This window comes from Lissotriton helveticus, chromosome 3_2, assembly GCF_964261635.1.
Source record: "Lissotriton helveticus chromosome 3_2, aLisHel1.1, whole genome shotgun sequence".
NCBI classification, from domain to species: Eukaryota; Metazoa; Chordata; class Amphibia; order Caudata; family Salamandridae; genus Lissotriton; species Lissotriton helveticus.
In genome coordinates, this window is record NC_136062.1 from 205155289 (window position 1) to 205181173 (window position 25885).

Below are 25885 nucleotides of genomic sequence, written 5' to 3' on the forward strand. Positions count from 1 at the left end.
ATGAAATCTGTGCTAGGGAGACGCAACACTCTGTGACAAGATAGACTAGTACTTGGAGTAATGAAGATTACTGGTAAGTAATTCAGCCAGTTTTCTGGCACCGGCACATCTGTTTTTTTCTGAACCATGGCAGTCAAGCTTGTGAAGCATGCATGTGGGCGGAACCTCCGCCCAGTTTGCTACATAAAAATGGACCTAGATGACTATGGAAATGTTGACTGGCTTGTCCGGGTGCAGAGAAAACTTACGAGGATGGCATAAGCTGCACTAGTCACCTCTCCTATCCGGACATCATGACTATGAAAGCTGTGCCAGGCTCTCTCGTTGAGAGCGAGCTGGCCCCCTCTCCGATGAAGGTGGCAGCCCATTCCTAGTTATCCAAGCCCTGCCAGACTCCCTTTTGCCTAGTTCATAAGAGGCCCACCAGGAGTGGCAACAGCCCATTGCAGACAAAATGGATGCAAACCGTGTGGCTAAGCATTTTTATTTTTTGCGGTTATATATAGCGCGAACTCGAACCTGAGGCAATGGAGAACTTTATATAAGCACCAACTACATTACAGGTCACATTAATTTTTATAGGCACAGGAGATTTGGTCATTTGCCCAGAATCACAGGATGTTAAACCGACGCCGAGACTCAAACTTGATTCCCCAGTTCCAAAGTTAGTAATGCCACATCCTCAGCCCTGTATGTATGTCTCTGCACTCAGCGGATAAGAAGGTGCCAGGGAGGGGAAGTACACCCAACTGGATGATCAAGACTCTTTCCTAAATTACTCTAGTAGGGTATCCACACCCCTACATGAACAACAGAAACAATGAGAGCCAGGGCACGGTACAGCAGAGTTAATTGAAGGCTACTCAGGTTTTGCTGAGATGGCCCTTGAGAGTGAAAGGTTAGTTCAGTAGAATGCAGTGACTGGGCTCCGCACCACACACGACAAGACTTTGCTCTATGGGTGGATGCAGGGCTCGAGTCGGGTTACCAGTGGGTGAAAGGGCCTCCCCCCCACTTATTTTACCGGGAGCTCGATAACCGGAGCAAATGAAGCCACACGTTCACTCTTTGGCCTCTCTGGGGCTAGATCGGAGCCCATTCAGAACACTGCTCACGCTCTGGCTTCTCTGATGCAATCACATCTAAGGGGTGAGCGAGGGCAAGCAATGAGTCTGATGGTGCAAGCCACCTTTCGTGACGTCACTTCCTGTCGTTAGGTTAGCGTCCCCCACTTCTTTTTTTAGGATTTGTGCCCTGGGTGGATGTGGTCACACAGTGGACCTGCTATGCTTTGAATTGGGGTCCTTTTCACCCACTTGTGCTGCCCCCGTGCAATGCACGCGAAGCCTGGTGCCTCTGATCCAGGGCGCCAGAGATGAAGGGGAGAGCTCGAGCAGGTAGAGGCGATGTGTGGAGGAGAGAGAGGGGGGTCGGGGAGAGTGAGTCGGCTCCGCTGTCCTCGGGGAGACACGTCTCTCTGCCTTCTCATCAGCCGGCAGCAGCTAGCAGCGCTCGACTCCTCCGCAGCATAATCTGTTTCCTAGAGTTATTCCGAACGTGTCTGTGCGTGGCGAAAAGGCATTTTGTGCAATTTGTTGCTCGGGTTTCCCGCAGCCTGGCTTCCTTCCCACGACGAGTTCACTTTGCCAGTTAAAGAATAATATCGGATTAACCTCTTGGCTGCTGTTCGGCAAAAGCTGTGAAATAAACTGTGGGGATACTGAGAATGAATGGGCCATTCCGGAGATAGGACATATTTTGAATGGAGCACAGAGCTGCCAATCCCGCCCACCCCGGGAACCGATCCCTCTGCATTGAAGCCAGTTTTGGGCCCAACGAGAAGACCGGATCTTACGTTTTACTCCTACTGAGAGCATTTCAAGTGGGCCTCGACAAACTGGGGGCAGATTTACAAGCCCCTTGCACCACTTTTGCGTCATTTTTAACATGGGAAAAGTGACGTACGGGTGGCGCAAAGGGCTTGTAAATAAGCCCCTGGGCATTTAAAAGGCGTTCACCAGAATTCATACCTCGAAGTTAAGGGATAAAAGGCAAAGGCATCGCTAATGGGTGTTTATTACTATAGTGCAAGCGAGGAAACGTACACCTGCCAGAAACACACCTGTAGGATTCCATGCATGAACAGTGCAACATGAATTCTTAAGAGGGATGTGTGCATGCAGGGTCGGCTATTTGCATGGCCGCCCTGGATCCATTCCTAGGGCGCTGACCTTCAGAGGGGCGCAGGAGCTGTCTGTAGAAGTTTTCACTGACCTGGATCTTAAAAAAAAAAAAAGGAATTAAACACTGCTTTTGAAGGCTTCTGGAACCCTTGTCTAAATTTTGGCTGTTTTTCTTCTCCTGACTCTCCTAACTCCTGTACCCCTCATCTTTCCCCTAAGCCTTCCATTTTTTCAACATACCGACAATTAAAGATGGCGTGTAGAATGGGGTGGCAACTTTGGTTTCACCCAGGACGCTATCTGTGCAAAGGACAGCCAGCTCTGTGTGCATTTTTGTCTCTGACCGCAAAGTCAGGTGCAGTTAGGAAACTGGTGAAGGCATGCACAGATTCACAACTTCAGCAGAGGCAAAGATTTGGAATGGATGAATGCTTGGTAGTGAGTATATGCATGGATGAATGGATGATGCAAAAGTAGAAGGTGCAGTTAGGAAACTGGTGAAGGCATGCACAGATTCACAACTTCACCAGAGGCAAAGATTTGGAGTGGATGAATGCTTGGCAGTGAGTATATGCATGGATGAATGGATGATGCAAAAGTAGAAGTGGTTAGAAGGATACATCCAGAGGTGCATGAGTGTGGGGGACATGTGAACGATGGGGTCGGTGCATGAGTGTGGGTGAATGGATGGGTGGATGCAGGAGTGCGAAGATCAATAGATCAATGGATTCATAAGAGCAGGAGGAGTGTTCAATGGATTGGCTATTTGGATGGATCGATGCATTTATGCATTTATGAATGAGGGAATAAAGAGGTGGTTCATGAGTGTTGGTAGATCGAAGAGTGTACAAATATATACATTTGGTATTTATGACATTCGCAATTTATCTTTTGTTGCTTATTAAATCACTTTCATATTTCATTATAATAATTCAACACTAACCCTTGATGGGTTCCGGAGTAGCGTGCTACTTGCCGAAAAAGCCCTTTGATGCCTCGTCAGGGGTAGTAACAGGGCTCGAGTCGGGGTACCCAGTGGGTGGGCGGCGTCCCCCACTTATTTTACCGGGAGCTCGATAACTGTAAACTGCAACTGAGTGCAAGCCCAAGCCACCTTTCGTGACGTCACTTCATGTCCTGACGTCAGCGTCCCCCCACTTCTTTTTTTAGGACTTGTGCCCTGGTCAGTAAGCACTATATAAATACATTTACAATACAATACAATACGTGATTTTAGGTATTGCTTGGGTTAGGTGACATTTTTCTAAAATTTGTGTTGCAACATGTTGCCGACTTAAATTGAAACGGTTCTTTTTTGTCTCTGATCTACATTCTGCTACCAGGAGAACATCTAAGCAGTGAACACATCTAAATCATTTTAAGTGACAGGAGAAATAACGGTATGTAGGAACAAACGAGTCACTTCACCATCATCCTTCAGATAGGAAAGATTCTTGTTCTGTTGCAGGATGTTTGTGTAGGGCGGCATTCGCTCATTACTTGGCCTCCAAGTACTTCGCGCAGGCCTCTGTGATGTGATTCGTCCAACAGAGGTTATCCATTGGAGCTTCTATCCTGAAATCCCTCTGGTAAGATGGTTTGGGGGATGTGGCTTGTGCTCACAGTGATTTTGCCTAAAAAGAGAAGAGAGTGCTGTGTGCAGCCTTCCAGCCTAACTGGAGCGAATGTATAGTGTGTAGTGGGTTGACTCTGCCTGGGGTTTCACCCTGCAGCTCTGGGTCTTGAGCCTCTCCGCCTGTTCACAGTCAGCTGTCGCAGTATTGCCGCATATGGGCAGTGGACCTTGTGCCCTCCCAAATGACCCAGGGGGTTGACCTCAGAATATTTCTAGTGCAATCTTTGTGGATCATCATCTGAGATGTATTTCTCTTGATCTAGGTGCTAGTTAAAAAATGGCATCTGGTTCTTATTTCCTGGTGTCTTTTTAGCTGGAGCAGGTTTTCCTATAGTGCATGGTTTCTGTTGCTTTTGGGTCCTAAGCCCTGGTGTTGCTGTATCTGTTGTTTCCCGGCCCAATGTCATTCCTTTTGAACTCCATACCTTCCCTGTGCCCCTGTCTTCCTGTTTCTTGTTTCCCTGTCTCAGCATAGTCTACTCTGAGGCTCTCTTTGTTCCCCAGAATCATTGCTAAGGTTTCTTTTCCTAGAGCCATTTATTTTGTTTTCCTGGTGTCTCCTGAAGATCAGAATAGACAGGTAGACAGATGGAAAGACAATCAGACAGGCATGCTCCTATCCAGGGACAGCTCAATGGAACAAGTCATCTGCCTGTTATCAGTGCAGGATAGCGCGGCTGTCTTTGGCATATGAGAGCTAGCTTTGATGCTGAGTCAGGTCGGAGACAGTTTTGCTGTCTGCGCTGAGCGAGGTACCATTTCAAGGAACTGATCTGTCAAAGTTGAGGAGTAGCTCCGCTGCCTTTGACGAGGGTGTGTTAGTTGCCATGACTGTGAGTAGTAGTTCTATATGCGAAAGCTGTGAGATAGCTGTGATGTGTGCGTATAGTGAGGAATATAGAGGGATGGCACTACTGAGTGCCAGGTGGACAGGTAGGCTGCTGCTCCTGTCTAAGGTGGGCTACTGCACCTGTCACTAGAAACGTGACTTTGGGGAGAGATAAGTAAAAGTCACTTTACTATCATGCTGTGCAAAGCACACAGCAAACAACCGCCGCTATCATATCCACCCTAACGAAATGAACTTCTTTAAATGTATTTATGTCTTGGGGAGGGTTGCATATTGCCTTTGGTTTACTTCGTAGAGCTACCAGATGTAACACAGTCTGAGCAGCTTGATTTCTGTCACTGACAGGGTCGGAGGCCTACTCCAGTATTCTTCATCATGGATCCCAAATACAAGCGGACTAGTTGAAAGTATCTCAGAACAGATCCGTGTTTAGGATGTCTCTTAAACATATATTGAGGGCTGTGCCACAGTGCAGACTGGGCTTCTGTGCACTTCACACTTTAGGACCCTGAACTCCCAGTGTCCTTCCATTGTGTTTGATTCAATTGAATGCTCTTTTGGACAGTTAGCTGTCTACATTCCGCACAGTATAATGTTAGGCATATATTGGTATATAAGTCTTCATAAGTCTCCTTGTCCTCCGTCCTAGTAGGCCTTGTGCAGCATACAGAGCTTGTTGAGGACGCAGAGTACTCTTAACTTGATCCTCTCAACTACTAGGAGACAGTAGGTAGAGCCTTCAAGACTGGTATTATATGCTCAGGATCAGCAAAGTCTGGCTGCCTGGTTTTGGAGCCTTTGCATCCTGGTAAGGTGGTTTTTGGGATTAGTCTAGTTTGACATCACCGGAGCTAAACTGACCTCGGCCTGTTAGTCAGGTGGAGGGATTTTTTTAATGAAAGGTCAGCTGCAGGTTGACTAACTTGACCACCACATTTCTTCATCAAAAATGATTCCAAAGTTACTGATAAGTTACAGAGAAGGCGATAGTTCCGCTGTAGGTATTGTTAGGTTACAGTTTGCATTGACAAGGCATTACTTTTCTGAATAACTATGGTGCCCTTCAATTAATTTGCACAAAACGACCCCAAAAAAGTACATCTACTTTGAGTTTTCCATGATAATTTCGAGCAGATTCAACAAACTGATCCTTAAAATAAAGGGCATTTCAAATGTGACATATTGTGACTCCCATAGGATATTCTGATCCTTGATAGAGAAAAGCAGCTGAACGGAATTGTACTGAGCTTGGCATATAAAGAAAACTTTACACACATGAGTTCCTATGCGTAGTTTGGTGTAAATCTGTTCAGTAGTATTGAAATATTATTATTTAAAAAATGTTCCAGTCTGGGAAGGAAGAGGTTTAATTGTACAGACATCTGGACCTTTACTTCCAAAGAAGATTTGCAAATCCAATAAAAAAGTCATGCCCTAGGACGAGTTAATGTTTTTCCCACCCTACATTGTAGATTTGTGAATGCAGCTCACAAATCTACCACGCTCTGTATGGCTGGCCTTCAGAAAAATGTCCTAGTATTCACTGAACACAGTGTTGGACAAGCAAAGACAAACATTGCCATTGCTATTCAGTCTCACTGACTTTTTTTAATGTATCTTTATTGATTTCAAACATAAACAGTTACCATATAAGAACATCAATGAAGAGCCATATGCATGCACATTGCCATGCATCAAACACGATTGGCAAACAGAAACAGTGGAGTGACTCGGGGCCCGAAGAAGCCACTACTCATCAAGGGGGCTGCCAACTGGCACATCAAACAGAAGAAAAATAAGGGGATGGGGCTCCTGAACTGGCATGTAATGGCTATTTAACATTGCAATGCCAGATCTCAGGGGAGAGTATCATATCAAGAGGAAAACCCAAAGAACCCCACCCCAGGTGCCCTGAAGGTGGCTCGAAATAGTAGCAAGGGATATGCACAGGCCAGCAGGATTGTGCACCCTTCCAAGGGAACCAGACCTCTACAAAGCCTTTAACACGCCCCACCCCCGTAGCAGGCCCAGAGGGATCCAACAAAGTGAGCGAAATACCCCAACGAGACGTGGAACCTGCAAGGGGCTCAGCGTCCATCTCCTGCTCTCCAGGACATTCCAGGATGTGCAAGGCAAGAAGAGGGACAGGGACCCGAGGGACCACTCTGGCCAGGCATGTGTCGTTTTCCGCTTCTAGTGTCTCAGCTCCAGCCACCGACAGCCTTTCCACCACGTGTGCGTATCATTGCAATAACATCCAATTCAGCCTTTGTTCAAGTCAACAAAGTGGATATCCAGCAGGGTGATATCCAGCAGGGTGTCTCGGGGCCAGTGCATGTCTTTCAGAACATCGCGTTCTGCTGCTTGAATAGCACAAAAGCAAGATCAATAAACCTATGCAGATAATTATCCCCCTTAGCTTTAGGATGAAGCCCAAGGAGGCAGGATTCAGGCGAGGGCAGAAGCAAGCACTCGCGCACCTCAGCTGTTATGCCCATCACACCCTGTAAGCCCCCTGAGTCACTGGACACTCCCAAACCATGTGATGGAAATCCGCCTCAGGTGTTCTACATCTGAGACATTCAGGAGCAACCGTGGGAAACATGCGCTTGGTGCACTGCTGTGTTAGGTAGGGCTGATGTAAGTAATGAAACTGTGTAAAGTGAAAGTATAGGTTGCCTGGAACTTCCTTGACCTCGTTATAGCATCCAAGACCAAAGGCTATCTGTGACCAGCGTCGGGAGATCAGTCAACCATCTAGCCTCAGCTTTGGGGGTTGCCGCATCTCAGGGTTTGACAGTGCGAGGTAGATGGCTGTGACGACTTTCAATGTACTTCCAGGAAAGCGTATGACATGTAATGTCGGTGATTGGTGCGGCTCAGCTCTCTTCAGCCTCCGCTCCGTAATGATTGCATGCAGTACAGCATGGTATGATATAACATTTCCCGTCATTTTCACGTACTTGTCCACAATCTCCTGAAATTGTCAAGCACCCCTTCCAGGAAAACATCACCCATCTGATCAATTCCTGCTTCTTTCTACGGCACTAGGCCATAGATGTGAGCCACCTTGTGCAGTGCCAGTAAACACCACATAGGGACCAGAGGGGAGACATGTACACATGCGATAAACACTCCTGTAGGCTTCCATGCATGAACAGTGCAACATGCATTCTTAAGAGAGATGTGTGCATGCAGGGTATTTGCATGGCCGCCCTGGGCCCATGTCCACGGCACTGACTTTCAGAGGGGCGCAGGAGCTGTCTGCCCAAGTCTCCAGGCCAGAGAGGGTACCAAATTCCTCCAAGGTGTCCCTCAGGGGTGAAAGCAAAGCTGAGGCATCACGTAAATAGATGAGGGCATTATCCACATGGAGCAAACCCATGTGATGTTCATCCTGTATCAATATCTCCCACTGTCGTGCATGCTGAAGCAGACTACAGGCCAGGGGCTCCAATGCAAGTGCAAGGATCAGCAGTGAGAGGGGACAACCCTCATGGGTGTGTCACTGAAGCTCAAACCTTTAGGAAATCAATTACCCGTCTTGACTCTGGCCATCGTAATCTTGTACAGGGCACAGATCCAGCTGAGGCACTTCTAGACACAGTTTCACATCTGATAACAATACACTCCAACCTGTGCATTCTGGGTGACCTTAACCTTTGGTTTGATAAAACCAATATGACCCATCCAAAAACAATAATCACTTGCCTAGACGCATTGAACCTGCATCAGATTGTCCCCAATCCGACACACATCGCTGGACATATCCTAGATGTCATTTTTGCTAATACTGAACTAGTTACCTTTCAAACTATAACTCCAGTCACATGGTCAGACCACCACTTGCTTGCTTTCCAACATAAAACAACACTAAGCGACTCACCTAAAACTACCTTACATCCATCCACCTATCGGCCGTGGAAAAAAACTCAATTTGGAACACTTGGAACACAACTAACATCCAGTATAAATCTGGAAACCATAAATTCTGTTCAGAATCTATATGAGTGGCTACAGGAAGCTTTTGACATCCTGATACCACTCAAAACCACACAACAGAACATAAGGAAAAAAGCGCCTTGGAGAAACATAGAAATAAAAAACATAAAACAATAAATTAGAAAGCTGCATCGTGCCTGGCTCAAAACAAACGCCAAACAAGACAAACTTCACCTACAAAAAATTAACAGATTTATATAAGTTGGCTGTCAAAAAAGCTAAGAAAAGGTACTATTCAGACAGAATTCAAAACACTAAATGTGCAAATAAAGAGTTCTATAAAATACTCAATGAATTTCGAAAACCAAATTGCCTAGAAGGAACTCATCCTGTTACTCAAGATTTCACAGACAAACTGGCAAATCATTACAAGGACAAAGCAGACACGTTAGACTCGTACTTACAACAGAAACAAAGCACCAGCACTAACCCTTGTACAAAACAACTGTCCAAGAATGCTCTAATCAAGCCTCTCCGTTCCTTCCAACACATATCACACGATAAATTTATGGACCTGGTCAAAGCAAGCAGGCCTGTCGGCAGCCCTTCTGACCCCTGTCCGCCAAAAACTTTCAAGACAATTCTTTTAACAACCTCTGCGCCATTCCAGTAAAAAGAATCATCAACGATTCCTTAACTACTAGAATATTTCCAGAAGAACTCAAAAAGTCATACATACGCCCTTTACTGAAAAAAAAAACTTGGACCCGCTGAACCCCGACAACTACAGACACGTTACAAATGGACCTTTCCTGGGCAAACTGATAGAAAGAGCAGCGTTCGCCCAGATGTCCCAATTCATTGAAGAGAATGACATACTTTCAGATTTCCAAACAGGATTCTGTCCGGGAAGAGGCACTGAATCTTCCCTCCTTGCCATCTGGGATGACCTAAAGAATACAGTTGACCGCAACGGGGTTGCTGCGCTACTCCTCTTGGACCTCTCATCTGTCTTTGACACGGTTGACCATGACACTCTGAAACAAAGACTTTATGAAGCCGGCATAGAGGGAACTGCTCTAGACTGGATCGCGTCCTACCTTCGAAACAGAACTAATGTCATCCACACCCCACCTTTCTCGTCCAAACCGTACTCCACAAAAGCAGGGGTCCCTCAAGGTTCTATCATCTCGCCCATGCTTTTCAACATCTAAATGAAGTCTTTACCAGTACTGATCAATAAATTTCACCTCACGTGCTACAACTATGCAGATGACACGCAAATACTCCTTCAACTGGAATGCCCCAAAGACATTGGAAAATCAACAATTTTCAACTGTCTCAGAGCCGTGGATCAGTGGATGACTTGGAGCCATCTCAAATTGAATGCTTCAAAAACTGAAATACTCACGTGTGGCGATTGGAAAAAGTACAACCCGCTTGCCGCATGGCCTGATGAACTGGGATCACTGCCTAAAGTATCGAAGGAAGTAAGAAACCTCGGAATGACCATGGACTCCAAGCTGTCGATGAATGTCCAAGTAAATAAACTAGCAAGATCAAGCTTTGCTACTATAAAAACGCTGTGACGAATTTTCCCTCATTTGTGATTTCCACACAAGGTCCAAGCTACCATCTCCCTTGTTCTATCCAAACTCTATTACGCCAATAGCCTCTACCACGGATCACCTTTAACGTCCATGAAAAGACTACAACGGATTCAGAACTCGGCTGCCAGACTACTCTTGCATATCAAACCACGAGACCACATCTCCCCTCCCTTGAAAGCCCTGCATTGGTTACCGGTTGCCAGAAGATCCACGTTCAAGCTGCTTTGTATTACCCACAAAGCAATACATGGAATAGGACCACTCTTCATCAGGAATAAAATCACCAAACACATTCAACAAAGGAACCTACGCTCTAAAGGAGCATCTCGCCTCAAAATACCACCATACAAGAAAAAAACAATGGGTGGCACATCCTTCTCTGTTCAAGCAGCCAAACTATGGAACTCTTTACCCCCCAACATAAGATCCACCGACAACCACCTTATCTTCAGAAAACTACTCAAGATCTGGCTCTTCCCCACATAAGCACCATACGGAAATAGAAATTTACAGCATATCCCTCTGTATATAAGCATTTGTTTTCACTATAGATATGTACCTATCTTTGTGTATTACTTTATAAAACATGTAAAACAATTATGTTGTTAGGAGAAGAAAAATAATAATAATAATCATCAATAAATAAAAATAATTTTTGGTCTACATGTACATACTTCCATTGTACATCTATGTACCTTCCATGTACTTGGATCTGTGTGTCTGTTACTTTTCTCCTGAAAAAGCATATCCAATGCACTACCCTATCTCTCATCCTGTGCCTCTATCAATATATTTAATCTAAATATACTTACTTTTTTATGTATCTATATACTTTTAATGTACTTATAGATCTATATACTTATCTCTTTCTTCTAATTTAGCATTTCCAATGCACTAGCCTATTTCTCAGCCTATACTTCACTCAATATATCTTCTAGCACAACCTTCTGACTCCTCTCAAACTTCTTTCTACTACTCCTTCTAATGCACTACCCTATCTCTCATCCTATAGATCTATCAATATATCCTCTACATCCACTCTCTCATTTATCCCAAACCCTATGAAACCCTGTTTAGGAAGAAACTCAAAACCCACCTGTTTAGCAGGTAGCTTTCTGTGGGAGGGGGAGGGCAGCCACTCCACTTATCATAGCGCGGGGACACGCCAGTGGCGTAACCAGGCGCTCTACAAATGCCCAAAATAAACAAAATAAATAAATATGATCGCCAAAATAACCTTTTCTAGACTCTCTCCTGCTCTACCCCTCCTTGCATCATCTGACACCTCTTTTTACTACACCGATCCCCTAAAACAAACATTTCTAAACTCTCCCCTCTGACTCCTTCCCTCCAAAACTCCTTTTTACTCATCCAAAAGCCTCTTCCTACTGCTAAGACTTAAAGAAAAAAAAACCCTTCACTCTTTTATCCCTCCACTATCCTTTTTCAATAAAAATTAACAGACTAACATGTTTCACTTCTCAAATTCCATATTCTATATTCAACTATACTAATATACTGCCCAAATAACTGAATAACATATCTACTACTCAAATTACTTCATATTTATACTATACTAATTTTCAACACTAATCCTTTATGGGTTCCGGAGTGGCGTGCTACTCGCCAGAAAAGCGCTTCAACGCCCATCAGGGGTAACAAGTGCTATCTGAATGCAAATCTTTCTTCCCCTTTTATCCATCCGCTATCCTTCTCACTCCAAGTAACAGACTAATATCCACCACTGAAATTACCTCATATTTCACCGTATTAATTCACCACTAATCCTCTATAGGCTCCCTGAATAGCATGCGTCAACAAGCGAGCGATAAATAAATACAAACCTTTGTCCTACTCTATCCTTCTGCTATCATTCCAAATCCAAATAACTGATTAACCTATCCACCACTTAAAATGTACTTGCATGTTTCACTATACTAATTCAACACTAATCCACTGTGGGTCCCGGAGTAGCGTAAAATCCTGACTACAGTTCACTATAATCCCATTGCACAAACATGTGTTTTAGTAATGCGCACCTTTGTCCATTTACTATATTTGTTCTGTAATGCCCTGGCTTGTGACAGGCAGCTACTGTATAAATTCTAAGCTCTGCATTAAATTCAGTTGTTAAGCTAATCAGCCCCTAGGCAGACGAAGAAGAAGCACCTGCTCAGAAACTCATATGAATATAGACATGCAATCTTGTGCAGAGAGTGTTGAAAAGCAACCAGAGAGAAGGAGAGAACTGAGGAATGGTATAGTAGTCCTAATGATCATGTGATAGGATGGGGAGGCCTCTTTGAAGAAGCTTGCTGCTTAGCATAAAATGCTTCAATGCCCCATCAGGGTGGTAATGTAATGTAAATGTAAATGTAAATGTAAATGAAACTACGGTAAAATTGAAAATTCTCTTACACAGACACTCCTCTGTCTCACAACATGCTGATCCAGTTTCCACCTCACTGTAAGAGTGTGCAGGCACCTTTTGTGCAAAAGATATGTAACTGTTCGTCTACTGCCATGTGTTTAACATAAAGAAATGTTTAGTTCTTTAACATTAACATATGCCCTGCTTTGCTTCAAAGCGCTGTACAATGGATGAAGAGTACCCAAAAGTAGTAGAACTGTCCACAGAGTGGCTGATGCTGCTGTTGCTGGAGGGTTCATAGCTTGGCCCCTACCCCCCACCCGAAAGTCATATTCTCTAGAGAGAGCCACTCATATGACTATAGGGAACGTAAAGAGCAGAGAGGTGACCAGGCCAGCAGAGTGGCTGCTAGAGGCCCCCCAATCCCAGGTACACTGCCAGGGGTCAATGTCTCCTCATTGGCAGGTGGTCCATAATAGAAAGGGTCCAGCCTAGTTGGATCCCATAGTAATTAGCATAGGTGTGAACATCTGCAGATGAAGGAGCCAGGAAATAGCCCCTGAGCGCAATGAGTCAGTGACCCTGGGGGTGGGGGCTTGGCATAAGATAAAAAAAAACAACCCCTTGAACCGTTGAGGGTTGAGCACAGCCTAATGGGCCAGACTTGTAGACCACAGAGCAGGCAGGTCAGTTCACAAAGTCACCTCTGCGTTTTTGAGGTGCTGTGGTACTGCAGTACTAAACAAGCATTTGCAATGTAATGGATTTCATCAGAGCTATTGGACTTTTAAATGACAATGTATTTTACCCGTGTGTTTTGGTTTGGAGTGGAGTGAATGTATGTGTTTTCGAGTGGAATTATGTGGTTTAACCCCTCCCATGCTTGTGACAGTACCGCTCCGTCACGAGCCTCGGGTGGGCTGTGCTGGTGACGGAGCGGCTCCGTCACGGCCCGCTCGGCGCGCCTGCGCAGCGCTGATTACGTGCCTGCACGGCGCGTTCTATTGAGCGGGCGGGGCCATGACGGAACCGCTCCGTTACAAGCACAGCCCACCCGAGGCTCGTGACGGAGCAGTTCCGTCACGAGCATGTGAGCGCCGCGCGGCCCTCTCCCCCCTAGCGCTGCGACGGAATTGCTGCCGCAGCCAAGGGGTTAAATTGGAATTGTTAGTTGTGGATTGCATGGGGATGGAATTGTGTGGTGTGTAGTGTATTTGTGTTTAGAATTATGTGGCATGGCGAATAAATAGGGATGAGAGCTGCACAGAAGAGATAGAAAGGAAGATAGAGAGGGTGTTAGAAAGGCGGTCCCGGGGGAGGCAGAAGATGTCTGACTGACCACCCCTAGGTCCACCCCTCCGTCTAGAAGTAGCCGAGCGTTATCGAGAGGCCTCCTGGGTGAGGGTACCCTCCTAGGATCGTACAGCAGAGTAACCACACCACTACAAATGGACACCACACAAGAGGATAAGTTCTTAGGCTTTATCAAGCATAAAGGTTGCTTGTCTTCACCGATATGTACAGGCAGATCGAGGGATCTGAAAAGTCTCGTAAATAAGGGACAGGGTAGCGGGACAGTCTCAGTACTGGTGAAGGAGGGGATACCCTGCGCACAGCTCTCAATCCTCGAGCCGGCGGGTTCCGTGAGGTCGAGCCGCGGCAACGCCAGCAGGACTCGACAGGTGGTCTTTAACGGAGAGGGGGCCGCGGCAGCGCCAGCAGGCCTCGAGGTGGTTTCGGCGAAGATGGACCGCGGCAGCGCCAGCAGGCTCCAAAGATGGTTCAGCTAAGATGGACCGCGGCAGCGCCAGCAGGCTCCAAAGATGGTTCAGCTAAGGTGGGCCGCGGCAGCGCCAGCAGGCTCCCAAGATGGTTCAGCTAAGATGGACCGCGGTAGCGCCAGCAGGCTCCAAAGATGGTTCAGCTAGGATGGACCGTGGCAGCGCCAGCCGGCTCCAAAGAGGGTTCAGGCTTCAGGTTACTGAGTTCTTCTCGGGGTCAGCCGCGACAGCGTCAGCAGGGCTCTTGACTCCAGGATACAACTGGCGTCCTACTCCGGGGCGGGCCCAGATATAGGACGGGAGTCCTTTGAAGTCCGGACCCTCGCGCCTGGGGGTCAGAGGGGCCGGGATGATGGTGTCCAGACACCCAGCAGGGGGGTGGAGCCAGCACCCAGGGAGGCCGGAGGGCGATCGATACCAGGCATCCGGGGACGGCTGGAGGGCCGTCGAAACTCCCCTCCTCTTGGATCCGTTGAGTGGCCACTCTACCCCCTGGGTGGATCTTGGTGCCTCGATGTCGGGGCTTCGCTGGGGCCTTGGCCGGGGTCGGGCCGAGGCCACGTGATCGGGACGTGATGGGCCCAAGATGGAGTCGGGCCTGTAGGGGTGGTCCGGAGTGGTAGCCGGACCGGCAGCGTTGGGGCGTGTAGGGTACGCCGTGTTCCAGGGGGGAGAGCCGTGGTTTGCCAGGGGGGATGCTCTCGTGGGTAGTTCGTGTAGGGTCGTGCCAAGGGGGCGACCGAGGCTCGCTGGAGGCCCGATGTCGTCCTGGGCCCGACATGCGGGAGGGGTAGGACCACGCCACGAGGCCGGGTCCAACACGCGTCCCCCGCAGCTGAAGGCAGGGGAGAGTCACCCATCTTCTTGGGGGTTCTCCTCGCCGAGGCGGAAGAAGCGGGACAGGCCATCAGCGTTGGCGTGGTCGTTGCCAGGGCGATGCTCCACAGTGAAGTCCATCCCTTGGAGGGAGATGGACCATCGCAGCAGCTTCGGGTTCTCGCCACGCATCTGCATCAGCCACCGCAGGGGCCGGTGGTCGGTCTGTACGCGGAAGTGGGTGCCGAAGAGGTAGGGCCGGAGTTTCTTTAGGGCCCACACGACGGCGAAGGCTTCCCTCTCGATGGTGCTCCACCGTTGTTCTCGAGCCAGCAGCCGCCGGCTGATGAAGGCCACGGGAAGGTCGACTCCCTCAGGGTTTACTTGTGATAGGACCGCCTCAATGCCGTGCTCCGAGGCGTCGGTTCGGACCACAAACTCTCGGCTGTAGTCGGGTGCCTGGAGCACAGGGGCAGTGCACATGGCAGTCTTTAGAGTCTCGAAGGCTGCTTGGCACTTGGGGGTCCATTGCACCTTCTGTGGTAGTCTTTTTGAGGTCAGTTCTGTGAGGGGCCCCACAATGCTCCCATAGTCTTTAATGAATCGACGATAATACCCAGTGAGCCCCAGGAAGGCTCGGACTGCGGTCTGGGTGACCGGGGGCTCCCAGGCCACGATGGCGTCAATCTTTGGTTGGAGGGGAGCCACCTGGCCGCTCCCTACTTGGGGCCCCAGGTAGGTCACAGACCCTTGGCCTATCTGGCACTTGCTGGCTTTTATTGTCAGTCCGGCCCATCGGAGGGCCGTCAGGACCTCCCAGAGGTGGGTTAGGTGCTCGTCCCAGTGGAGGCTGTATACCGCAATATCGTCCAGATATGCGGCACTGAACTCTTCTAGCCCCGCCAGCACTCGATTCACTAGTCTCTGGAAGGTGGCCGGGGCGTTCTTCATGCCAAAGTGCATCACTTTGAAGTGGAAGTGGCCGTCGGGGGTCGAGAAGGCAGATCGCTCTTGGGCACCAGGGGTGAGGCCGATCTGCCAATACCCGGCCGTGAGGTCGAAGGTGCTGAGGTACCTGGCGGCCCCCAGGCGATCGATCAGTTCATCCGCCCGGGGGATGGGATGGCCATCGGTCCTGGTGACGGCATTCAGCCCCCGGTAGTCGACACAGAACCGGAGCTCCGGGGGTGCGCCGGGGGCGGCGGCTTTAGGGACCAGGACAACGGGACTGGCCCAGGGACTGTCTGAGGGTTCGACTACCCCCAGGGCTAACATCTTGGTAACTTCGGACTGAATGCAGGCCCGAACTCGGTCGGGAACTCGGAAAGCTCGGTGCCGCACAGGCGGGCTGTCCCCGGTGTCGACATCGTGGACACACCACCGTGTGACCCCGGGCGTGAGTGAAAACAGGTCCGCAAATTTCCCCAGCAGCTTCCGGCAGTCCTGGTGCTGTTCTGGGGTCAGGGTAGAAGAGTGCGTGACCCCTTCGAGGGAGCCGTCCTTCTCAGTGGTGCTCAGGAGGTCTGGTAGGGGCTCGGAGTCGTCTTCAGCTCCGTCATCTGTAGCTAGCAGCAGGCTCAGTTCAGTGCGGGTAAAGTGAGGCTTGAGCCGGTTGGCGTGTAGAACCCGGAGGGGGTTCCGGGGGACTCCATCTCCACCAAGTAAGTGACGGGGCTCTTGCGTTCCACCACTTTGAAGGGCCCCGTCCATTTGTCCTGGAGGGCACAAGGTCCGACCGGGACATGACCCAGACCTGCTGGCCCGGCTCGAACTCGATGGACGAGGCGTTCTGGTCATACCAGCGTTTCATCTCCTCCTGACTGGCCTCAAGGTTGGCCTCGGCAAGTTCCCGGAACTTCCGAGTCTGGTTGAGGAGGGTCAGGAGGTACTGGTAGACATCCGGTGGAGCGTCCCGGAAAGCCGTTTCCCAGCCTTCTTTGACCAGGCTGAGGGGACCTCGGACAGGATGCCCATACAACAGTTCGAAGGGGCTGAACCCCAGGGACTTCTGGGGCACCTCCCGATAGGCAAACAGGAGGCAGGGCAGCAGGACGTCCCATCTGCGTCGTAGCGGCTCTTCTAAGCCCTTGATAATCCCCTTCAGTGTTCGGTTAAACCGCTCTACAAGTCCATTTCCTTTGGGGTGATACGGGTGGTGAACTTATATGTGACCCCGCACTGTTGCCACAGGGACCGCATATACTTAGATATAAAGTTTGTGCCCCGATCACTCACGACTTCTCGGGGGAAGCCGACCCTGGAGAAGATCCCCATTAGTGCTCGGCCCACCACGGGGGCCATGATGGTTCGGAGGGGGATGGCTTCTGGATAGCGGGTGGCATGGTCCACCAGAACGAGGATGAAGCGGTGTCCCTGAGAGGTGCGGGGGTCCAAGGGCCCCACTATGTCGATCCCCACTTGCTCGAAGGGGGTGGTTACCACGGGAAAAGGTTGGAGCGGGGTCTTGACTTTCCCCCCGCTCTTCCCGCTGGCTTGACAGGTCGGACAGGTTCGGCAGTGGTTGCTTACATCGTTGTGCATTTTCGGCCAGTAAAAATGGGTCACCAGGCGGCTGTAGGTTTTGTCCTGCCCCAGGTGCCCGGCGAGGGGCACGTCGTGTGCCAGGTTCAAGAGGAAGTCCCTGAATCGGAGGGGGACTACCAGTACCCAGCTGGCCCCCAGTTCGGCAATCTTCTGCTCGCTGTAGAGGAGGTCGTGGTCCCAATAGACCCAGTGAGACCCCGAGGGGTCTCCAGCGGCTTGAGTGGCGGCTTGTTGTCGGATTCCCTCGAGGGAGGGGCAGGTTTTCTGTTCCTGCCGGAACTGTTCGCGGGTGGGGCCACCTTCTTGGCGCCATTGAGCTAGTTCTGGAAGGTGGCCGAGCTTGGTGAGGTCTTCAGGGTTGGGCCCCTGGGGCCCGGGTTCAGGGTCGGCGTCCTCGGGGACGGCGGGCGGCGGAGGTGCGGGCCATTCCGGTTCTTCAGGCTGGGTGTCTTTGTTTGGGGCGGAGTCCCGGGCGGTCATGGATCGAGTGGTCGCACAGACCCACTCGGGAAGGCCGAGCATCCCCAGATGCTCTCTCCGCTCGACTTGGGCCCAGGGGGAGCTTTCCAGGTCGTTCCCGAGGAGGCAGTCCACAGGGGCATCATCCCGGACACTCACTTTCAGCATGCCCGACACCCCTCCCCATTCGAAGGGGATCCGGGCCATCTGGCACAAGCTCTCGGAGTTGTCTGCCGACCGTACTGGGCACAGGACGTTGGGTAGGATTTGTTCCGGGGTTACCAAATGGCAGCGGACCACCGTTACGCTGGCTCCAGTGTCACGGAGGGCTTCGGCCCGGTGTCCATTAATGGTGACCCACTGGCGGTACTTCTGTGTGTTGCCCGGGATCGGGGCTCGGGGGAGTATGTCTCTTTCGCCCAGGCACACCAAGGACATAGCGGCGGGCTCCCACTCGGCCTGCTCGGGGTCGCCCTCTTCTTCCTCGCCTCTTTCTTCACCCAGGGCGGCGGCCGCGATCTGGCGGGTTGGAGGTCCGGTGGTGCCGGGTCGTTGGTTCATCGGGCAGAGGGGGTCATTAGCATAGTGACCCTGCCGCTGGCATATGTGGCAGGTAACGTTCGGGCGGGGTCCCGGTCGGGCTGGAGGGGCCCCCCTTCGGCCCAGGGCTGGCAAAGTGGAGGTAGGGGAGGACCCCGTGGGGGCGTCTCGGCCCTTGCTCTGGCCTCCTCCGCCGCCTCATGGTCGGTGGTTCCCTGGGGATCCCCGGCCCTAGTCTCCCCTCGGGCTCCGGGGGACTCGGGTGATCTCCCATCTATCAGCCTCGACAGCGAGTTTTCATGGCTCTGTCAGTTTGCTGTCGAGGAGATGCTGCCGGAGTTTGATGAAGCAGTTGTTGGACAGATGTTCCCATATGATGAGATCGACCAACTGCTGGTAGGTGGTGACCTGACTGCCCTTGATCCACCCCTCGAAGGCTCTGCTATAAAAGTTCACGTATTCCACCCATGTGTTACCGGGGATTTTTTTACAGTCTCGGAATCGCTGCCGGTACATTTCGGGGGTGAGTCAGTAGCGAGTGAGGAGGGCGGTTGTCATGTGTTCGTATGAGGTCATCTCGGCATCGGGAAGCTCTAGCAGGGCGTCCCTACCTTCGTTGACGAACTTCCCCCACAGGCCGGCGCCCCAGTCCCTGAGGGGTACTCGATGGGCGGTCATGGCTACTTCATAGGCTTTGAACCACTGTTGGATGTCGTCGTTCTTATAGTACTCTTTGACGACATCCTTGGGGATGTGTACCTTCGTGTCCACGGGAGGTGGCGAGGTCTTGCCCCCGGAGGCGCTGGCTTCGCTCGCTTTGGCCTTGATTTCTAGTTCCTTCAAGCCCCGCTCGTGCTCGAGCGTGAGTTTCTTTTCTTCAAGGTCTCTTTGTCTTCGTTTCTCCTCCAGGTCTCCTTCCAGCCGTCGTTGCTCGAGGGCTATTTTTCTTTCCGCCAGCTGTAGTTCTCCGTCTAGCCGGAGTCGAGCGAGCTCCAATTCGTGGAGACGGTTCCTTTCTCGTTCTCGGGCGTCTTCGTGGGAGAGGCCTGTGTCCATGTTTGCGGGTCTATTCCCCGCTGGGGTCGTGTCGGTCTCCGGGCGTCCGTTCGGGCCCGGGTTATCTTCATTCTGGGGTGTCGTGTCTCCGGCTTCCACCCATGTTTGCAGGGACGATTTAAAGTCTTCCTTGGTGCTTAGGCCAGTGGTAGCGATGCCCAGGTCTTTGCAGAATTGCTTCAATTCCTTATGACTGTACTCTTCCATTTTTTCTTTTTGGAACTCTGCGGTCGGTCTGGTTTCTTGAGTAGTCATGGTCGTGGTGTGTTTCTGGCGGTAGTGGTTGAGTCACTCTCTGTACGATTTGCGTTGGCTCGGATCCCACCGCCTGCCACCAATGTTAGAAAGGCGGTCCCGGGGGAGGCAGAAGATGTCTGACTGACCACCCCTAGGTCCACCCCTCCGTCTAGAAGTAGCCGAGCGTTATCGAGAGGCCTCCTGGGTGAGGGTACCCTCCTAGGATCGTACAGCAGAGTAACCACACCACTACAAATGGACACCACACAAGAGGATAAGTTCTTAGGCTTTATCAAGAATAAAGGTTGCTTGTCTTCAGCGATATGTACAGGCAGATCGAGGGATCTGAAAAGTCTCGTAAATAAGGGACAGGGTAGCGGGACAGTCTCAGTACTGGTGAAGGAGGGGATACCCTGCGCACAGCTCTCAATCCTCGAGCCCGCGGGTTCCGAGAGGTCGAGCCGCGGCAGCGCCAGCAGGACTCGACAGGTGGTCTTTAACGGAGAGGGGGCCGCGGCAGCGCCAGCAGGCCTCGAGGTGGTTTCGGCGAAGATGGACCGCGGCAGCGCCAGCAGGCTCCAAAGATGGTTCAGCTAGGATGGACCGCGGCAGCGCCAGCAGGCTCCAAAGATGGTTCAGCTAAGGTGGGCCGCGGCAGCGCCAGCAGGCTCCCAAGATGGTTCAGCTAAGATGGACCGCGGCAGCGCCAGCAGGCTCCAAAGATGGTTCAACTAGGATGGACCGCGGCAGCGCCAGCCGGCTCCAAAGAGGGTTCAGGCTTCAGGTTACTGAGTTCTTCTCGGGGTCAGCCGCGACAGCGTCAGCAGGGCTCTTGACTCCAGGATACAACTGGCGTCCTACTCCGGGGCGGGCCCAGATATAGGACGGGAGTCCTTTGAAGTCCGGACCCTCGCGCCTGGGGGTCAGAGGGGCCGGTATGATGGTGTCCAGACACCCAGCAGGGGGGTGGAGCCAGCACCCAGGGAGGCCGGAGGGCGATCGATACCAGGCATCCGGGGACGGCTGGAGGGCCGTCGAAACTCCCCTCCACTTGGATCCGTTGAGTGGCCACTCTACCCCCTGGGTGGATCTTGGTGCCTCGATGTCGGGGCTTTGCTGGGGCCTTGGCCGGGGTCGGGCCGAGGCCACGTGCTCGGGACGTGATGGGCCCAAGATGGAGTCGGGCCTGTAGGGGTGGTCCGGAGTGGTAGCCAGACCGGCAGCGTTGGGGCATGTAGGGTACGCCGTGTTCCAGGGGGGAGAGCCGTGGTTTGCCAGGGGGGATGCTCTCGTGGGTAGTTCGTGTGGGGTCGTGCCAAGGGGGCGACCGAGGCTCGCTGGAGGCCCGATGTCGTCCTGGGCCCGCCATGCGGGAGGGGTAGGACCACGCCACGAGGCCGGGTCCAACAGAGGGATAGGTAGTTTGTGCATGAAGTGGTGAATGAACTCCAGACAGGAATATAAAGAGTGTGTCAGAAAGAGCGAAAGAAGGCAAGAGCAGGCCACGGACGTATAAAGAGGGAGCACCTGTTTATGTAGAAGACACCCCAAGAAGAGTGGAGTAAGTGAGTTAGAGGGACGGAAATGTTGAAGAGGCACGGGAAAGAAACTGAAGACCTGATGTGAAACAATATGAGAGAGGCGGGAAGAGAGCGTGAGAGTGCTTGAGAGAGGTGTGAGAGAGAGTGCGAAAGAGTGAAAAAAAGAGAGACATGAGTCAGAGGGGCAACAAAAAGAGGGGGGGGGGCGAGAGGTGGACCAGTGCACAGTGCAAGGAGTTACAAGAAGGTAGCATGTGTGAGAAGGCAGTATAGAGAGGAGACAGGTAGTGTGAGGGACTAATGAGAAGGGACAGTGGAATTGCGAGAGTAGAGGGGGTTGTGGGATTTTGAGGGAGAGATGAGAGGGGAAGTGGGTATGTGGAGGAGAGATTACAGTGTTAGATGAACAGTGAGTTCGAAATGGTTTATATAGGAACTGTTTGTTGTGGAATTGTGTGGTGGGTATGAAGTGGTGTTGTGAAAATATGGGGATAGTAACAGGCCCGGACTGGCCATAGCGGGCACCGGGTAATCCCCTGGTGCACCGCAAGGGTGGGGGCCGGTTTTGAGCCCCTGGGGGCCGATTTTGTTACAGGGCCGTTTTTGCAGCATAGTTGCAAAATCGGCTCTGCAACAAAACCGGCCCTAGCAAAGCGCTCGGCGGTAACTCTAACCCCCCGAGTGGGGAGGAGGGGCCGGCCGAGCACTTTGCCAGGGCCGGTTTTCGTTCCCAGTCCGGCCCTGGATAGTAATTACATGGTATTAACTGTAGTGGAGTTATGTAGAGTGAGATTGTGTGTTATGGAGTTAATTATGTGGAATGGTCTTGTGTGTTGTGGAGTGGCATGTTGTAGAGTTGAATTTTGTTTTGTGCTGTTGAATTTTGTGGCATGATGTGGAAATTTGTAGGGTGTAGACACTGATGGATGGGCTGGTATGACAGGTCAGTCTGTTAGCTAGCTTTTTGAAGTTTTTAGGCATGTCTATGAGCTTAGTAAGCCACTTATAATTTTAAATTAAATAGCACGTGGCCCTGATCATGATGTTTTGCTGCATAATAACGTAAAACTTTTTAGCAGCCTCTTCAGCCATAGGGCACCACTCCTGGCATATTCTCATCGAAGCTTCTAGGATACATTGTAAAGTAAAAATGTTGCTTCTATGGGTTATTCCTTCAAAAAAATTATAAACCTTTTTTAAAAGAAGCCGCTCAGCAAACAACATAGTCTGGAGTACTATTTTAGCAAAAAGTATTCATCCTTAGGCCATAAGAAATACACCTGACCAATATGCTGCAATAATGGATAAAGCACAGCAACTTTGAGAAAGATGCCAGGCAAAGTAAGAAATGCAAAACTCAAACACGGTGGTAGTGGTCCATTTAGAACATATTAAAGCATTTTGAGTTTTTACTTTGAATGAAGCCTTTCCTCTAAAGAACAACAACAAAGCAAAGAAACCATGGCCAATAAATAAACAATGGAAATAACTTACGCATTTAAAAAAATACAAAGAGAAAGGTGTGAAGCACTTCTATTCCATAACGTTATCTATTTGGAGCATAGAAAGTAATGCATGTACAGACACATACTATTGTTGAACTTGATGCGTGCTTGGGGAGCATAAATAATAAGGTAAAGAGAAACACAGAAGATGCACAATTAAAAAGTTACAAAAGTGTCCTGTTAGTAATTCACCAAGGTGCACGTGAAACAATACAGATTTCGCTTAATAGAAAAGGTAACTGTTTAGTTTCACCTTCCTTACACTTTTTACATTAGCTTTGAAACTGACCCGCTGCACCATCCTTAAGCGCCTTGATGCCTCTGGGTTTAGTTGCGCTATACAAATCCTCAATTCATTCATTCAATATACCGGGGGTGGGGGTGCTTCATTTAAAGATTCAACGACTTATCGTGCTTGAAGCATACGCATCCACACCTCCAGTACATGCAAAGCAAAATCAATCAGGCCACACAGTTACTCAAGGATATATGGGAAATGACTAGTGGCACAGCAATCACAGAGGAACAATAGGCGTACTGTTGCTCTTATATCGTGGAGTTCTCCTTCAATAACAGGCGTCATCTTATACGTTATACATTTTATACAGAGGTTATTACACTCTGGAATGCTTAGGTAGGAGTAGTTAAAGCGATGAATGAATGTCGGTCCTGTGGTACACCTGAAGCAGTGTTCTACCACCTGGGATAGCAAAATACTGAGCTGATATATTTCAATAATTATCGCATAGAATGGAGACTGCATCCAGCGCAAACCCATAGTTGGCACCACTAGCCTATGTGTGGGTCATACCACTGGCGATACACAAACGACCCTTGCTCTTTGGTGCACAACGACACGTTGTCATGACCTGGAGTAGGAACCCATACCCAACGATCCAAGAGTGACTCAGGGGTCTTATACACTGCAAATGACATGTATGTCAACGACGTTGCTCATCTTTCACAATAGGCCAGGGCAAAGGACATTGCGGGGCCATTGAGGTCGTATCTGACTGCATGCGATGTTGTGCAGCAAAGCTGCGATTAAGTGTCCCAATTTTTAAGTCGGGTGCCCAGGAAATGAGCTGTAATACTGATGGTCTTCTGTGAGTCACAAATGAGAACACCTCTTAATAAAAGCTCTGATTTGTTGCCCTCGTTGCCAGAAGATTCTGCATAATAGCCAATTACTTTGCCTCATATTTAAACTGAACATTCTTTTGCAGTGCTTATATCTCTGCTTTACTCATGCTCCCGAGTACAGGCATAACAACTCCCTACACGGGGGTAAGCAAAAAAAAGAGAGACTTGCATACCCTGGCAATTATAAACATGACCTCAAATTGCTTCTCCAGCTGTTAAAACTGAGCTTTGCATTTCAGTACAACATGCATCATGCATGTCAAGTTCCCCATCCTTGCACATATACACACTCCTGCCACTTTCCTCCCTGAAGCACTGAGCCAAGTGATGCATATTCTGGCCAGTGACTGCAGGGCTCATATGAGAACACTGATAGTGGGATGAAACCTATGAACTAAGAGTAAGAAAGTTGCTATAGAGTAAACTTTATCCGAGCTTTCCTTAGTATGAATTTGTAGGTAGATCAACGGCAAAAATGAAATGAGAAAGAGAGATAGCACTTGGCAGCCAAGATGTATCTTGCATCATGCCAGGAAGGGGTATTGAGAGTGTATGTAGTGCTAGCAGAACGCTTGTGAGGGCAGTCCATGTTGGTGCTGTCAAGTGTTTCCGACAGGTAAATACCTGGGGGCAGATTTACAAGCCCCTTGCGTCACTTTTGTGCTGCTGTTGCGTCACTTTTGTGATGCAGCGGCGGTGAAAAAGTTGCGGCCCATTTACACCGTGATGCATCTAGGGAGATGTATCACATTGTAAAACCCTGCGTCACATTATACCTGCGTCAGGTATAATAAATGCAGGGTAGGCGTTCCCATGCAAAAAGCCACGTAGAACTGGCGCAGTGAAATTTACAAGATTTCACTGCATCACTCTGCGCCTGCCCTGCCTCAAAATCCCTATGCCTGCTCAGAGCAGGCCTAAGGATTGATGCAGGGCATTTTACATGGGACCTACCTATGTTTTCTGGCGCATTGCTGGAGTTGCGTCACTTTTGTGACAAACTCCAACAATGCGCCACCTTTCCTCCAACAAATGCGTCAGAATTTCTGACGCATCTGTAATTCCTTGCGCCATGGTGCACTGTATTGTAAATACTGCGCATCCATGGTGGAGGAAGTACATTTGAAGGTGACGCAAGGAAACTGACACATCTATGCAGATGCGTCAGTTCCTTGTAAATCTGAGCCTGTGTCTTGACTTGGAATTCCCTCTGCAGTGGAGGAAGAGAGCGGTGAGATTTATGGGTATGAGATATGAAGCATCATGGCCAGAGCTGCTGACTTTGGAGCTGGGTAACCAGGCTCGAGTCCTGGCCTCTGCTCCAGATCCTGTGATCCTAGGCAAATCACTTAATTTCTCTGTGCCATAAAAATGTGAAATGTTATCTGGTGCATGTGTAAAGCTCTATATACATTTGCAAAAAAACAAAACAATGCGGATTCTCAGAAATGCAGAGAGATGGTGAAGCAGAATTATAGATTAAATAAAAATGAAATACCAGCATTTGTAAAAGCGCACGGCTACCTCCAGAGAGGTGTCCCAGCACTGGGGTGCCTCAGGATGATTAAGCAAGCTATGGCCCAGAGTCACATGGTGCTGGGCTAACCTGCTGCCAGCGCCGGGGGATCGAGCGGGATCGATCGTGAACCACTGTGGTCAGGAGCCAGGCAC